The following is an 18,148-nucleotide window of genomic DNA, read 5'->3' on the forward strand; positions in this document are numbered from 1 at the left end:
CAAAAAAATAGTAAATATAAAACTATATATTAGAAAGTAATAGGAACAATTTTTAGAATAATATTGAAATAAAAAACACAAAAATGAAGGAAGACATAAAACATTAGGAAAAGATTGACAAATGTATCTACACAAAATTAAAAAGAATTACAAGGAAAAAAAGAACAGAGGCTAAAGACAAATGGCAAAGGTCCACTTCTTTTTAGTATATGAAAAGCTCTTATCTTTTAATAAAAAAGCAGGAAACTTGCATAGTCATTTCACAAAAAAGAGGCTAAGTAAAGATCACTAGTAATTAAATTTTGCAAATTAAAACAACAAAACCCATTTATCATGTCTTTCGGAAAAAGTGAGCTTGATAATATTCAAATTTGACAATGATATTAGGAAATAGATGGAGATATAGTTCCACTAACTATATATTTCTGCTAACTTTTTGAAGTGTAATTTTGCAAAACCTGTGCAATAGAAAAGGCATAAGAGTTTTGACCCAGCAATTGCACTGTTAGAAATTTACCCCTATTGATATATTTGCAACCATACACATATACATTCTTGTATTATCTATAATGTCAAAACAATGGAAACTACATGAGTGCCACTACTCATTCCATGAATATTAGTAATCTATCTAAGTAGACTACCATGGAGTTCATACAAAAGTATGAGGTAAATCTGTATATACTGATTTGGAAATATCTGCATGGGGGGAAAAAAGAACAAGCTTCAAGATACAATACATAATATAATGTATACTTGAGGCACGAATTTGTGCATGGGTCGGATCCCTCAAGGTAGCCTGTGGGGATTGGGTCGAAACCCGCAGTCCAATGCCACTTGCTACTCCTGCCTGCTGCTCCCACTCATATTGGCCCCACTGCGCAGGCTTGTGCCCAGGCAGTCCAGTAGGGAGAGGCGTCACCACAGTGGCACTCGCCAGCCGTGAGCCCTGTGTCTGGTGCCCACCCAAGGAGGGTGGAGGGGGCCTGGATGCGACTGGCCCTCTGGGCAGGCAGTGGGATGCCCTTGCCAGCCCAGGATCTGGATTTGTCCTGCTGACATTTGCACTGGTTGTCAGGAGCCACCTGGTGGCCACTTTTATATCGTTTCTTCCTTGCGAAGTGTCTAGGGAGGGGAAATGGCCACGGAGCCTGAGGCCAACATCCAGGAGGCTAGTGGTGCTGTCGGTATTGTGCCAGTGGCACTGGTTCATTGGTGCCTGAGTGGCTGGCGCTGGACTGGTGGGCTACCAGGATGGGTCAGTCAGCTGAGTGGCACTCCCACTGTGGGAGCACACTGACCACCAGGGGGCAGCTCCTGTGTTGAGCATCTGCCCTCTGGGGGTCAGTGTGTGTCATAGCGACCAGTTGACTGGTCATTCGGTCACTTAGGCATATATAGATATAGATATAGATATAGATATCATGCTCCTATTTGTGTAAATAAAATAATAGCAAGATGTGATAAGCGTATGCTATATGCCAAGATTTCTATGAACTGCTTTATAAATTTCAACATCAAAATAACCCTCATTTTCCCATACTGAAGATTAGAAACAGTTTGTAATTTCCTCAAAGTCACTTGAATTGAGTTCCAGTCTCAGCATGTAATTGTTAAGGTTGTTGGGGGCAACTGCTTGGGAGTGTTCCTGAAATTTAATAAATTACAACTACAGAAAGAAGACGGACATAACCTCCACAGAGAACTTCATGTAGAAATAAGAGTTTATTCTACATTTCTTACCATCTTACCTGTATATTTATAGTAGTTTCTTTAAAAAGTACACACATTTGTGCCTTTTTCCTTTAAGAGAAACAGGACTCCGTTTTTTGAATTTAGCTTTTTAGAATTAGTTTAAGGTCTTCCAATAATCACAGAGACTACGGTGCCCTGGGGGTGGGGTAGATTGGGCTGTCACTCACCGAGCACAGCAGTGGTCCCCTGGGGAACGACATGGGTTCCTTACCTTTGACACCAGATGCCAGTTTTTTCTCATCTTGAGATGATGCGTTTGATGTAGGGCATCAAGTGAAACTCAAGGGCTTTCCACCAAAGTGCTTCATCAGCTCAGCAGCACTTACTAACACTTCCTCAATGGAAAGGGCAATTGTTTCTCACCTTTTCTTTCTTCTTTTTTTTTTCCTTATGCATAATTCATGCAAGATTATCTATCTGTTTATCATGCTACTCTATGATCTAACTAAAGATTAGAAATGAGGAAATGAAACTCTTTTTTGCTACCGATTCAGGAATAATCTTTTGCTTTTAAACATAATGAATTTATTTTGCTCCCTAAATGAAAGTCTCATAATTTTGAAATCTGAAATATCCTTGTTAAGAAAAAGCAGTACAATAATGGTGAATAATAGTAGAATATGAACGTGTGGCCTCACAGATGACTTTGCAACAATAAGTAGAGAACAGTGTGTTTTTCTGGTAAATTTTTACAATAATTAAAAAAAAGTCATTCATATATACATGGAGGACCTAGATTAATTAGGGTATTGGCCAAGCTGCAATAACAAAGAGGCCCTGAAGTAGAGGGGGTGAAACCAGGCAGCACATTAGTTAGCAGTCCAGGCTGGGCAGGTGGGATCTACGCCTTGAGGATGGCCAAGGCCTCAGGTTTGCGGGGCTGCTCTTCCAGTCCCAAAATGGGGATCTAAAAGTTGTTGCAGCCACTCCTAGCTGTGAGGAAAAGGAAAGAGAGGAAGGGAAGGGAAGCAATCTTCCTTAAAAGACAAATGTTATGGGAACTGCACATTCTCTTTCTTGCAGGGTCCATTGGTGAGAACTTACACGGCCAGTTATATTCCCAAGGGAGGCTGGAAATGCAGTCTTCATCTGGGTGGCTAGATGCCTAGTCGAAATGTTTTCATTGTGGAAAAAGGGAAGAACAGAATTGGGGGGGGGGGAACAGTCTGTCACATGTGCCTTCAATTATTTTACAGTTTTAAAATTCATTTTACAATCACATGTCAATTCTAAAGAGCTGGAGATCAATAAAGCATAACTTGAGATTGCTATAATGTGAATTTAGCTGTATTTTAGCTTCAAGCATTTAATTTAAATGTACTTTTACTTAGGGTGTTGAGTCATCGAAACTATAATGTCAAGAGTCGATAGTTTAATCCGAGTCATTTATAGGAGAACTTATAAGACAAGCCACATTACCCCTCTTCACTGTGAGAAAATTACAACAGAAAACTTATATCATGATATTAAACTTTTAAAATTCCATGTTAGTACCTTCTGAGCATATTTCTTGATTTAGTCATTCAAGAATCTTTAGATTTAACTTTTCCGGCACTTCTGCAAATGTTATTTCATTGTTAACATTGTGTTTGCATCCTTGAAGTTACATCTACCACAGACTGTTGGTGGAGGTCATTGAGGGGGCGTGACCACTGGTTGACCTGGGAGCTGAATCAGGGCAACTGGAGGGTCCTCACCCCTTCCTCTGTCCTTGGAATGTGTCTAGCTGCCTTCCCTGAACTAGTAGCTGCCCCAAGGACGCAACCTTGGCATTGGAATGTGTTGTTGAGACCACTTGGAAGGGAGAGGGAGAGACAGAAAGATCAATGATGAGAGAGAATCACTGATTGGCTGCCTCCTGCACACCTCTCACTGGGAATTGAGCCCACAACCCAGGCCTGTGTCCTGACTGGGAATCGAACCTTGACCTCCTGGTTCGTAGGTTGATGCTCAACCACTGAACCATGCCAGCTGGGCTATTTTTGTGATTAAAAAATAAAACCCACAAAATTTTGTATTTCTCATCAAGTCGTCGTCAGGTTAAATGCCTTTCATGTAGCTTATGCTTGCCCTTAGGGCTAACAACCGAACTACACTTGGAATAGGACTGTATTTGACATACATGGCAAATTTTTTTAATTAGAATTCTTCTGATAATACTTCACACATTCCATAGCCATCTATATGCTAATATTTCCAACAAATTATCAGATGCTATTTCTACATAACCTTTTTCTCAACAAATGACCTGTCATGTTCATAATGGCCTCAATTTTTGGTGGCAGTTTTAATTTTATCTAGCAAAAAATTGAAGGCCCATAAAGAAACTAATTACATAGTTTCACAGTTAATAATATGGTTTCTAGTTTTAAGATTTGTAACATGCAGATTTATCTGGTTAAATTTTCTAAGATTCAAGGCCTTTTTTTTTAAGCACATAAAAATTCTTTAGAAGCAACATAGAAGTTTTCATACCATGGACTTAGAAACATGAAATATTGATTTTTCATTACTGTTATAGACTTTTGTTTGTAAACCTAAACTTTAGCAAATCACATTTCCATTATACATAGATTGTCTTGTTAAAGTTCTCTGAAGAATTAATAGCTCTCCAAAATGTATTCACAAGAAAGGCGTATCAGCTGGAAAATTCATGTGTTGTTTACCAATAACATTAATACTGCCTACTCCTCTGAAACCTTGAGATTTTTAAACAGTACGATTCTCAAGGTTTACTGTTTTTCTGACCAGTGACCATTGACAGGCAGGCAGTATTAAAAAAATCCACGATGTGGAGAGCTATTTCATCTGTATCTAGGGTAATCTTAACAAAGACCCAATTAAAAATGAGTGAATTGACTGATACAACACTGACATCATCCTATATAATAAAGCCTAATATGCAAATCGACTGAACGATGGAATGACTGGTGGAATGACCTGTTGCTATGATGCGCACTGACCACCGAGGGCAGACGTTCAATGCAGGAGCTACCCCAGCCGTGGGCAAACTATGGCCCGCGGGCCGGCTGACCCCCGGGGGCAGACGTTCAATGCAGGAACTACCCCCAGCCGGCAGGCCCCAGGCTGTCCAAGGCAGGTGTTAGTGGGGCTCCTGATTGCCCCGCCAGTTGCCCCACAGATAGGCCCTGATTGCTGGACAGGCCTAGGGACCCTACCTGTGCATGAATTTCATGCACTGGACCTCTAGTTTGATATAATTATGTTAAGAAATAAATATTTAATGACCAGTATTAAAATGTAGAAGGACTTTTACAAATCTTCATTTGATGTTATCCTTTTATAATTTGAAGAAAGGCTTTATTTAAAATAGGAAAAGCAAAACAATAGGGAAAAGAAGACAAAAGGAGAGGAGCTTAGAAAGCAAGAGATTGAGACGTGAGGAATGGTACACAAGAGGCAGATTGAAAGACAAATCTATTAGGAAAAATTATTGAGAAAAAAAGATGAAAAATAAGAAGTTTGAAACAAAGTTGAGGTTTGCTAAACTCTTTAGGTTAGCTATTCTGGCAAATGTTTTCCTTAACCTGGCAGATGTGAATACATATTCCGACCTTTATTCTCTGAGTATATATGGATGCTGCCTTTCATATGTCCATCTGTAGGTGCAGATGGATTTTGTATTGACACCAGAAAGGCTCTAAGCACATCTTGTCAACTTGTTATTTTGCTTTTCAAATCTACTCTGAAATTATACTTTCCTCCCATTCTATTCCCTTAATTGCTTTCTCTCATAATTGGTTTGGTGAATGAATGACTTGAATGTATTCATTGTATAATGGCATTGTACTACTTCACATAATTTATATGATTATTCATTATATTATTTAATTATTTTTCTCATTTTGTTTCATAAGGCTTTCAGGGCACAGCTTATTTGAAAGACATATTCACAAAAGCTTATGCATATTGTTCTTTAATGTCAAAGTACTATTTCCATTAAGCTTAATGGTCCTTCAGAGAAATTGACTTTTGAATATACAAAATGCTTTTATCATTTTGATTGAAATAGTTTTAATTTGCGCATTTTTGTGGTCTGCCATGTATTGAATGCTTGCATGATTGGGCTTAACTGCACACACTCAGTGGGTCTATCATAGAGCAAATGATGTTTTATCATCCATTCTCACTACTTCTGGTTGACTTTCACATTTCAGACCCCAATGAGGATAGTGTTGCTCAATGACTCTAACATATTGATTCAGAAATCAACGTTCCAGTCCTTGAAAGTTTCAGAAACAAGTCCTATTCCTTTTCAACATAACGAATTTAAAGTACAGCCTGAAATCTCACATCTTAAGCTGTCATGATATTGTAAATGTAGTGTATAATCACACACTTGATGCTGTTAAATTAAACACTTGCAGCACTGGTGAAAGCAACCACAATTTCAGCTCTGGATTATGTAGAAAACATGGAAGATGTTTTCTTCCATGTGGGCGATTGGCTTAATTTAGAAGAAAGAACAGAGGAAGAAAGGCAGTTGGTAAACCTAATTTTTGAAGACAGTTTCTTTGAGAATTTTTGCTTTTCTAGCAACAAACAATTTGCCATATAATGACTATCCCTTGACTGTCTTAAAGTGTTCGACTGAAGTGACAACCAATTATTTGCCATGAAGATGGTAATTAAAAAACAAAAAATGTAAAAACCAGTATTTTTGAATTTATTGATACAAATTCAAAAGTTCCCCAGTGAACAAAAATGCTTGTTCTTAAAGCAAACCTCCATAAGAAGCTGTCATTTGAGAAAATACCTGGAGAAGAATAGAGAGTGAGCATTCTGAAGGAAGGGTATTTCAGGCTGAGGCAACAGTGAGTGCCAAGGTCCTGAAGCAGAAGTTTGTCCTGTGTGTTGGGGGGACAGTATGGCATACACAAGAGTTATAGGAAACCATCAGTTGGTTCATTCTTTTCATGGCCAATTAATATTCCTGTGTGTGTGTGTGTGTGTGTGTGTGTGTGTGTGTGTGTGTGTGTGAGTGTGTGACGTCTTTGGTTGCCGAGGAAAGGGGGGTGAGGAGATGGGTGAAAAAAGGTGAAGAGGAGTTAGTGGTACAAACTTCAGTTACCAAATAAACAAGTCATGGGGATGTAATGTACAGCATAGGGAATATACTCAGCCAATAGAGGAGGGTGGAAGGAATGCCATGTCGATTCCAGACCTCATCTTTAGGAGGACTGGAAGTTTTCACTTCACTCTGTTGAAACCCTACATATGAGCAACCAGGTAAGAAGTCCTACTACTCTAAGAAAGCCTGAGCAGAAAGTAGTGTGGATAGAGAGGAATACAGGGAGCAATACTAACTACATCTAAAGCAATACTTAGAAGGAAATTTATTCTCTTAAATGATTATATTAGAAATGAATTGCCCAGGCTGGTTTGGCTCAGTGGATAGAGCGTCAGCCTGTGGACTGCAGGGTCCCAGGTTCGATTCCAGTCAAGGGCAATGGTTGACTAAAGACTCATGGAGGAATGTTGATCAATGCAACCGAGTTAGGAAGATGCAGCCTGACTATATGTGAAGGGGGTAGGACTGACTATCCTAGCAGACCCTGGAAAGTTTCCCAGTTTAGATTCTGCACTTTGGAAAGAGGCAGGCTTGAGGAGGCCTAGTTACTGCCTTTTAGCATTGCAGTTTGGATTTGTAAGCCTCCATTTGAAATGAATTAACATTTGTAGAGCATTTAGCAGTAATGTCCAAAATAGCATATTTTGTTAGTATTTGTTAAATACATACAAACTAGAGGCCCAGTTCATGAATTCGTGCTTGGGTGAGGGTTGGCTAGGGGGAGGGGCCACGGAGGTGGGGGCGCTGATTGGGAGTGGGGCTGGCCAGGGGGAGGGGCTGCGAGCAGTTGGCCGGCTGGCCCCGCCCCCTGGTCAAACTGGTTGAGGAGACAATGTGCATATTAGCCTTTCATTATAAAGAAAATTAAATAGTCATAAGTCCCTCAATCCTTTTCCTAGCACCTCCATAAAAAATTGTTTGGAATCAGACTTTTATCCTCAGGTTAAAATAGCCAAGAATTCTTGTCTAAATTTGTTTTAACATGGAAGAAATTCTAATTTCTTAGTAACAGATTTTTGCAGGTAGGAGACTTTATATGCAAATGCTTTGATAAACCACTTGTAGGGGGAGTGGAAGCTTGAAAGGGCTTCAAATAGATGGGCCAATGCCCATCGTCTAGGTGACGAGTAACCTCTTATTGTAAATTGGGGCAAGCAAGCTGAGGGAGATGCTGAACTGTTCAGCACAACTGTGTGTGTTTCTTGGGAATTGTATCTAGGAGGAGGAAGAGAAGAAATTAAGTTGTCAGGTTGGGAAAGAATAAAAAATACAAATATCTAGTGGGGGATTTTGTTACATTTTCGCTATGTAATATGTGACAAGAATATTTTCTCCAACTATCTCCACAAAATAGTCAGGAAAATTGCTATCTTTTGAATGTGTTGTTGAATTGGTTGTTTCAGTGAAGATGACAAAATACCTCTTGTTCCACAGAGGATTTGAAGTGATATCAGAGATATGAGATATTAGACCTTGAATATTTTTTCTACTTTCCAAGGCCACACAGATTTTCCTGTTTCTGAGCCCTTATATCTTTTGATAGCTATTTGAACATTCTTCTAGATATTTTCTGCAGAAACCAGCATGAAAATGTTAATAATTTGAAAATATTTGGTTTAAACACAATCAAATAGCTTCTTTTCTTGTAAGAACGTACCAGGCTTTTACTATATTATTTGGTGACACAAATCTTCAAGCCAAGAAATAGAGTATGTAACCTTTAAGTTTAAAAAACAACAACACACATATGCCTCATAGGATTCAAGGCACATATTTGAAGAACCCATTCAATTGTAACTTATATTTAGTCAATTCTTGTGTATTGATTTTACTTTTTTTCCAGAAACAATATCCCCACCAAATACAAGCTGGGGCCAAAACAGAATGAAATGAATGGCAAGATGCCCCGTTAGGTGATCTTGAATTCTGGAAGACCAGAATTCTGGGTGGGAACCGAGGCAAGTCCTACCTTTGCTGTATTTGGCGCCATCTGGTGGTAGTTATCTGACAGCTGAAATATCTGTGGGAAGGATTGAGTGCTGTTATTGACTGGGACTTCTGGCTCAGAGGTAGTGATTTCAGAAATCTTCCAGTTCCTTGGTTCAGGAAAAGAGTTGGGAAAGAGAAACTCCCTTGTGCCTCTCTGTATTCCCTCTCCATATCTCGAGTAGTTCATCTGTCATCTCCCTGGGTTCCTTTCTCTCTCCCTGCCCAAGACAATACTTGTTTCTGCTCAGAATTGAGAATGGGGGCCAGGTAGAAGATGGGGATCAATCACAATTGAGCCATTTCTCAATTCAAATTGCCATGGCTTTTTACTATATAAGTTCTTGGAATTCAGAGAATGGGTTATACTCTGTTCACTCTCCAAAGAGGAATTATTTTTGTGATGGTATATAAAGAACAAAACTATTTTCTACCTTCAAGGGTTAACAGTATAGTAGGGATGGCTGCAAACTAGTCATTGTAATGGAGTTGAAAAAATGTTATACCAGCCTGGCTAGTTCTCAGGACAGGCTACATTACATAACTTGTAGGGCACAGTGTGAAATGAAATGCGAGATCCTTTGTTAAAATCTTATTAGGAATTTCAAGGCAGCAATAACAGAGCATTAAACCAAACACAAGACCCAACTGAGTTCAGCACCCTGTTCCTCTGCACAGGTGGCATGTCCAGGAGGCCGGGCCTGCTAATACTTCTTCAAGTCACCGTCTATTAAGGGTGACTAAGTATATGCTTTACATGTGTTAATTGAATTTTCACAAGGACCTTGTTATCATGTTACATATGTGGAAACTGAGCTATAAGTTACATAAGTTCCCAAGTGTCCCACAGTTAGCTGCAGAGCTGGTATTCAAACCCAGAGTTCTAGTAATAGAGAATCTACTTTAATCACTGGGCAACATGACCGCTCTGTTCCTTCCTAAATGTACTCTATAAAACAACTTACCTACCCTGCCCACCGACACATGTATTTATTTCCTGTATAGACCCTATATGATTAATGATGAGCCTAGTTCTTTACCTCTTGTGTGTGACGGAACTCTATGCCAACCAGTCAGCTTAATCAGCAGAGGAAACATTAGACACTGGCCTCGTGTATGTCAATGCCTCCCTCTCCAGCCAAGATCAACTAAAAGAGTCATGAGAGCATGGAAGTTAGAAGTTCCTTAGAAGTAAAACCTACCTACTGTGTGAGAGATTAGTTATGGAAAAACAAGGAGTGGCCACTCACACTTCTGATTTCCCAGTACCCTCACTCAATCAAACAAGTACTTCCTAAGAGCCTTTATATCAATCCTGTCCCCAAAATATAAGATGGTTTCTATATCCCTATCTTAAAAAAATCTGCATTTGGTGAGGGGAGAGAGGAAGGAATTGACACACAGAGGTTGAGACTAGTTCAAGAAGACATCTCTCTCTATCTCTATCTCTATCTATCTCTATCTCTATCTCTATCATCTCGATCTCTATCTCTATCTCTCTATTATCTCTATTCCTAACTCTATCTCTATCTCCATCTCTATCTCTATCTCTATCTCTATCTCTATCTCTATCTCTATCTCTATCTCTATCTCTATCTATCTCTCTAAACTATATATATCTTTGAGTGGCTTAGATGGCATGTCATCAACTTTCTCACTTATTAGGTTCTTCTATCTGATGATGGAGAAGCAGAGACCTAGAGAGGTTAAATACTGAGTTGGTGGCAGATCTTCAATGACACCTGAAGTGTCTCATTGCCCACTTTTAGGTTCTTTTCATGATACCAAGAATTTATCTTTCCTCAAATGAGTTTTTTCAATGAATGGTGTACCTTGATTAGTATCTGTCAGAGGACTCATTTTATTTGACAAGACTGACAGTATTTTTATAGCACTTTCTACAAGGTTAGTTATTAATTCATAGTGGAAATTCTAGAAATTTGTGGACTTGAGTTGGTACAAGTGGAGAAGATGGTTCCGTAATGTCTTGTTTAGTATGCTATGTGGCAAGTATCAAATGTCGCCTTCAGTTTTGTGCCTCTTGCAGGTGAATGAATGTAAATGTTTTTGGAGAATACACATGCCATCTATAGACTTGCAACATATTTGTTTGAAATGGAAGAATACACTGAGAAACAATGAGAAATCTATTTATACTCTTCTCCTGTGATTGTTTTGATTAATTGTATATTTTTGCTTTGATCAGGGAGTTTGGTCTAATCTAATTTTAAGTTGTGGCTATAAAATAGTGAAACAATTTCACAAGAAGAAAGCCAGTCTCATGAAGCACAACAAAAACAGTTTACTTCACAGACAGCACCAGGATCTGAATGTGTAAACATATCATTCTTGTATAGACCTTGAATGTAAGTTTTTTTCCTTAATTCCTTTTATTTTACTGCTGTCAGTGAAAACAAATCTAAATTGCCATCCAAATATCATAAGCTTTTTGTTTATTCTAATGTTGAGAAAATTTTGAAAATGCAGGGGGAAAAAAACATAGGACCTACTTTGATGCTTTCTAATGGGGCAATGCATTATTGCTTTTAATAATTTGGGGGAGGTTGTATAAGTAGTTTGCTTTTGAATGAACATTCTTCTTTATTTTTCTTGATGATAGAAATTAATGAATACTTTCATTAATTATATTTACATTCCAGAGAGTGCATAATGAAGTTAAAAATATAATGAAGTTAAAAGTATACAGGGTGGGATGCTCAGTTGGTTGGAGCATTGGTTGGTTGTGGGTTTAATGCTAGTCAGGGCACATACTTTGTTTTGCGGATTCAATCTTCAGGGTGTGTGCGGGAGGCAACTGACCAATATTTCTTTCTCACATCCATGTCTCTCTCTCTCTTTCTCTCTCTTGCTCTCGCTCTCTCCCTAAAATTAATAAAAAACATATTCTTGGGTAGCTCTCTCCCTTCTTCTCTCCCTAAAATTAATAAAAAACATATTCTTGGGTAAGGATTTTTTAAAAAGTATATAAGGTGGGGCAAAAGTAGGTTTACATTTGTAAGTATGTGAAACACAGTTTATTATTATTATTATTTTTAAAGTATATTTTATTGATTTTTTACAGAGAGGAAGGGAGAAGGATAGAGAGTTAGAAACATCGATGAGAGAGAAACATCGATCAGCTGCCTCCTGCACACCCCTTACTGGGGATGTGCCTTTTGAACAACTATAAACCTACTTTTGCCCCAACCTGTATATCATTAAAATAGTCTGGGGAAGAGTATATTTATCAGATTAGAGTTTTCTTATTAGGCATTCGATTCTTGAATCTATGAGGATGTTTCCTCCAAAGACAAAATGAAAAACATTCATTTAAACCTCATATGATCATTTTTCTTAAAAATTCCCTATAAACACAAAAAGTAAAGGTCAGCATTTCTCAGAGGCTTCAATTCTGTTCTTCTCAGCATTTTTATACAAAAGCCAGTGAGCACCATAGTTGCACCTTTCATGAAAAAACAAACAATAAATAAAAGTCTTTGAAATTCTGCCATCAACTTGAGTAGCCCTTGAAGGGGGCAGTTCATGTTTATTATGTGATAAGGGAATTAAAAAAGGGAGACATTTTGCTAAGGTAATTGGTTTTTGAAAAGATTGGCTAAAACACCCAATAAATTTAGAGAACTATGCTGCTGTAGAGGACCAGTGAGAGGATAGGTTATAAAAAAGTCCGAAATTAAATATCACACTTGTAACATTTAAAGTAGACACAAAACTATCTCCTGGAGAGGTCAATTATTATATTTCTTTCATATGCTGAAGGAAATACTGTCAGCTTTCTATAATGAACTCAATAGTAGCTGCAGGCCTTTTAATCTTAGAACTTTTATAGTCATGCATCAGTGCTGAAATTATAGATCTCATGTGTTTTTGATTGAAGGGAACTCTGGACACATGATTTGATGTCGCTAACATCCCACTGAATTCCCTTGCTGGTGAATTTTTGTTGTAATTTAAACTCCCATATTAATAGAAGACAGTAGACTACAAACCAAATTCTAAATGACAAATATGCAATAAAAATTGAGGCAAAATACAACAAACATAATTGAAGAGTCTTAATTACTGGCTCCATATTAACCACCTACGAGCACAAAGAAAGTAAATTATAATTTATGTTAAACTCACAGGCGTTCATCACTGATATCATTTGTGAGACTGTGCTTTGCACAAATCTGCTGTTTATAAATGTTTTATGTTTGCAAGCAAAATATTTTAATATGATATTACAATATAACTTATCAAGCAATAAATGAAAAATGGCGTTGATGTAGGAAGGGAAAGATTTTTCTTTTTGACTAAAAGTATTCAGTTTCCAACCTATTCAAGAGTTGGGAATAGAAAAATATTTACTTGTTATATGTAGGCAAACATTTAAAAACAACAACAACAAAACAAACCCTTGGTATTAAAAAACCCCCACACCTAATAGAATTTACTTATATCAATGGAATGACAATTACTGGGAATGTTTATTTCCAGATCTTCCTGGTGGATGAGTTGGGAGGGAGAGAGGAGGAGGTATAAATTTGCTTAGCAGGATTTCAAGTAACTGAATGCGAGAAAGTCACTATATTCTTCATAGGAGTTTTCCTAAGTAAAACTCTAGCACATCTATTCCACCTTGCTGTCTACTTCTCTGATGACAAAGTGACATCTGTAAACCTGGAGCTAGCTCAAAGCAGGTAAGTTCATTTCCTGGATAAAATAAACAAGGAGAGAATAAATGTATTCAAATTTACAAGTGTTTCCAAATTCATATTTTCCATTGTAAACATTAGAACATTAGATATTTCAATGCTCTTTAAGAAAATTGGTGACCAATATACCTTTAATTTAAAACAAGCAGAAATAGCCCGGCCTGTGTTGCTCATTGGTTGAGCATCGACCTATGAACCAGAAGGTCATGGTTCAATTCGTGGTCCTGATTAATGATTCTCTCTCATCATTGATGTTTCTATCTCTCTTTTTCTCTCCCTTCCTCTCTGAAATCAATAATTAAAAATATATATATTAAAATTAAGTAAATAAATAAAACAGGAAGAAATGGTGGTTTTGTATAATTAGTTAATATTCTCTATAGTCCATTGCAAAAATATATGCTTTTTGGACTAGCATTAAAAAAGAAATTAAAGACTCATTAAGGTTAATTAGGTCAGATGGCCACTACTGATGCCAATTATATCTCACCTTTACTTATGTAAGGGATTTAGATGGAAAAAGAAAAATATCCACAGTTAGGAAGTTTTAGTTTATGACAACAAAACAACTAAATTGCTAGTATTCTCAATAAAAACTAATACAAATTAGTAATAAAAATTAATACAATTAATAAAAAATTAATCCATTTTAACTTAAACACATATTGTGCATTTTGTATACCTTTTTAAAAAATATATATTTTATTGATTTTTTCACAGAGAGGAAGGGAGAGGGATAGAGAAGTTAGAAACATCAATGATTGAGAAACATCGACCAGCTGCCTCCTGACACCCCCCACTGGGGATGTGCCCGCAACCAAGGTACATGCCCTTGACCAGAATCAAACCTGGGACCCTTGAGTCCGCAGGCCGACGCTCTACCCACTGAGCCAAACCGGTTAGGGCGATTTTGTATACCTTTGACGTAACTGATATAGTTGCTCAAGACAAACATGACAGAACATCTTACTCTGCTTTCTTAAGTTTACACAATAGAACCTCCTATTTGCTTCTATGCAGTGTACCTAGGGGTAGGAAGCATGCCTGCTTTTACCTGTGCAAACCTGTGAGGAGTGCAGATCTCCCCTCTTATCTCTCTTTCTGTACTTTCTCTGCACTTTGAGCATCCAATGGCTTCATTAATTCCGGTGCAGCAGGTGCACTGGAATTAATGAAGCCAGTTCTGGGTCTCCTTACTTTAGAGAATGCATGCTACAAACACACCTGCCTTTGGGACCCTCAGGTTTATCACTTCCTCAGTGGCCATAATGTCAGAATTGAAGTCTGAAGCTTTACTTTATCTGCTGTAAGTTGTTAAAAATACCATATTTTAATCCAAGGGATAAGACGTCCTAAGGAAAAACTTCAAGTATCCCCAGCCTCCTGGTGGGATACCTAATATTGGAAGCTTCTTCTTGTTCCTTTGCCCTTAGGCAGGGCACACCATGGAGGTGTCCACAGAATTTATCTCCCAGAGCATAAGAAATACAGAACAATAAGAAAAAAGTCTTATAAATATGAATCCTTTTCCCCCTCAAAATTCTCTACTTTTATTGATATTTCTACTTCGCCTTCTCTGTATAGACAGAGCTTAAAATAGTTTAAAGATAGATGAAGGAATGAGTGAGGGGTTGAATTTTGAATTAATCTGAAAATGCAAAAGGATAAGAGAATATAGGTTCCGTTGATGAAATGAGATAATTCAGTTAATCAAAGAAAAGGAGTGAGGAAGTGTGATAGATTGGACAGTACAGGAAATGTAAGCAGATGGCATATCCTAAAAATGGTAGTGATCAATTTGTATTTTAGATACATATATCTGGAAGGTAGGAGCTGGACAGAGAGAGAGAGAGCTAGGTTGGATATTACATTTTATCCCAGACAATAAGTGATGAAAATTAGAACTTGATGCTGCTAGTTTAGACGGATAATGTGATAGTTTTGTGTCCACTTGGCTGGACCATGGTGTACCCAGACATTTGGTTGGTTATTTTTGGGTGTGTCTTTGAGGGTGTTTCCAGTGAGATTAGCAGTTGAGTCAGTAGAGTGAGTAAAAGATTGCCCTCCCCCAATGTGGCTAAATAGACTAAGAGCCTTAGTAGGAATTCTCTCTGTCAGTCTGACTGTCTTTAAGCTGGGACATCAGCCTCTTCCTGCCTTTGAGCTCAGACTGGAACTATACCATTAGCTCTCTCAGTCTCCCTAGTCACACGAGCCAATTCTTATAATACATGCTTTCTTTTTCTTTCTGTGTATACAAATTCCTTTGATTCTGTATCGCTAGAGAACACTGAAAAATACATACTGATGAGTAGGGTGCTGCTGTAACAAATATCTAAAAATATGAAAGAGGCTTGCTTGGAGCTGGATAATGTGTAGAGGCTGGGAGAGTTTGGAAGTGCATGCTAGAAAGAGCCAAGATTGTCATAAAGGAGCTGTCAAAGGTGATTCTCATGAGGACTTAGAAAGAAAAGGAGAGAGATGTAGAGAAAACTTACATCTTAGAGAATACATAAATAATCATAAATAGAACCTTGGTAGAACTATAGATAGCAAAGGCTGTTCTGGTGAGGTCTCAGATGAAAATGAGGAACATGCTATTAGACAATGGAGAAAAGGCCATCCTTGTTATAAAATGGCAAAAAACTTGGCTGAACTGTGTTCTAGTGTTTAGTGAAGCCAGAATCTGCAGGCAATAAGACTGGATTATTTAGCTGAGGAAATTTCAAAGCAAAGTTTTAAAGGAATGCCTAGTTAACAGTTCTGTCTCACTGTTTATACTACAACCTGAGAAGAGAGGAATGAAGAAGAAATTAAACAAGAAATCAGGATTTAAAGATTTGGAAAATTCTCAGTCTATCTGTATAAGGGTTTGGCTGAACAACCATTTGATAAGAAGACTATCAGTGTGAAGCACCGACCTGTCAGCCTCCTGAGCAGAAACACCACCAGTTTGAATGAACAGTAACAGAGACAGGACTAAATGAAGGAAGGCTGGCCAATTTCTTACAAACTTCAGGACTGGAGCATAGAACTATTTGGCAGTGAGTGTGAGCTGTTCTTCAAGACTAAGAATGAATGACCCTGAAGACGATTTAAGATAATCAGAGCTGCCGAAACCGGTTTGGCTCAGTGGATAGAGCGTCGGCCTGCGGGCTGAAAGGTCCCAGGTTCGATTCCGCTCAAGGGCATGTACCTGGGTTGCAGGCACATCCCCAGTAGGAGATGTGCAGGAGGCAGCTGATCGATGTTTCTAACTCTCTATCTCTCTCCCTTCCTCTCTGTAAAAAATCAATAAAATATATTTTAAAAAAAGATAATCAGAGCTGCCTCCTCAGCCTTCAAAGTGGGATGGGGAGGGACATTACTTCAGTTTCTATAAGCCCAATAGCAGCGCCCCGGAGACCCCCACTGGGTAGAACTTTGGAGACAGGACCACATCCCCATGGTCCTGGAGAGGAATTTTGCCTTAGGATGGATATTAATACCTGGAGTCTCACCCATATCTCATTTAGATATTGAGATACAAATATGGAATTTAGAGTTGATGTTGGAATGAGTTAAGACTTTTGGGGTTGTTGAGATGAAATAAATGCATTTTGCATATAAGAAAGTCATGAATTTTCGGGGGGGAGGGGTGGAATACTATGGGCTGAATGTAGTGTCCTCTCCAAATTCATATGTTGAAGTCCCAACACCCAATGTGATGATATTTGAAGGTGGGACCTTTGGGAAGTAATTAGTTTTATATAAGTACATAAGATTGCGCCCCCCCATGAGGAATTAATGTCCATATAAGAGAAAGACCAGATTCTCTCTCTCTCTCTCTCTCTCTCTCTCTCTCCCTCTCTCTCTCTCTCCCTCTCTCTCTCTCTCCCTCTCTCTCTCTCTTTCTGTCACTCTCTCTTTATTCCTCTCATGTGAGGACACAGCAGGCCCTTGAGGGCCATCTGTGAGCCAGGAAGAGAACCCTCAGAACTGAATTGGCAGGCACCTTGATCTTGGACTTTCTAGCCTCCGGAACTCTGAGAAATAAATGTCTGTTGTTTAACCCCCCCAGTCTATGGTATTTTGTTACAGCATTCCAAGCAGACCAAAACAGATAATGAGAGTGATGATTCAAGGATTATTCTGAGATTTCTAAAAAAATTAAGGATGATGCTGTCATTTGCTAGGAGGGGGATTTTCAGAAGAAAGAAGGATGTGAGAAGAAAAGGAAAGGAGAAGTTTTAAGAGCAATGATGCTTAGTTATTTGAAACATTGGAGTGGAGGTATCTGTGGAGCTGAAATCCTTAAGTGGAGATGGGCATATAGTTGGGTATGTGGAACAGAGGAAAGCTATTTGGAATAGAGATATAAATTGAAGAAATTTAATTCATTATGGTAACATCATATATATGTGTAAGAAAATAACTTTATGAGAGGACCAAATTTCAGAATGAAAAATACCATACATACATAATGTACCAAGAAAAGCAAAGTTTTTTAAAAAATTAAATATATATATTATTTTTTCTTTATTGATTAAGGTATTACTTATGTGTCCTTATCCCCCCATTCCCCCCCCCCCCCCCCCCCCCCATTCCCTCCCCCCCC

Source organism: Myotis brandtii, unplaced genomic scaffold (genome assembly GCF_000412655.1).
Source record: "Myotis brandtii unplaced genomic scaffold, ASM41265v1 scaffold904, whole genome shotgun sequence".
NCBI lineage: Eukaryota > Metazoa > Chordata > Mammalia > Chiroptera > Vespertilionidae > Myotis > Myotis brandtii.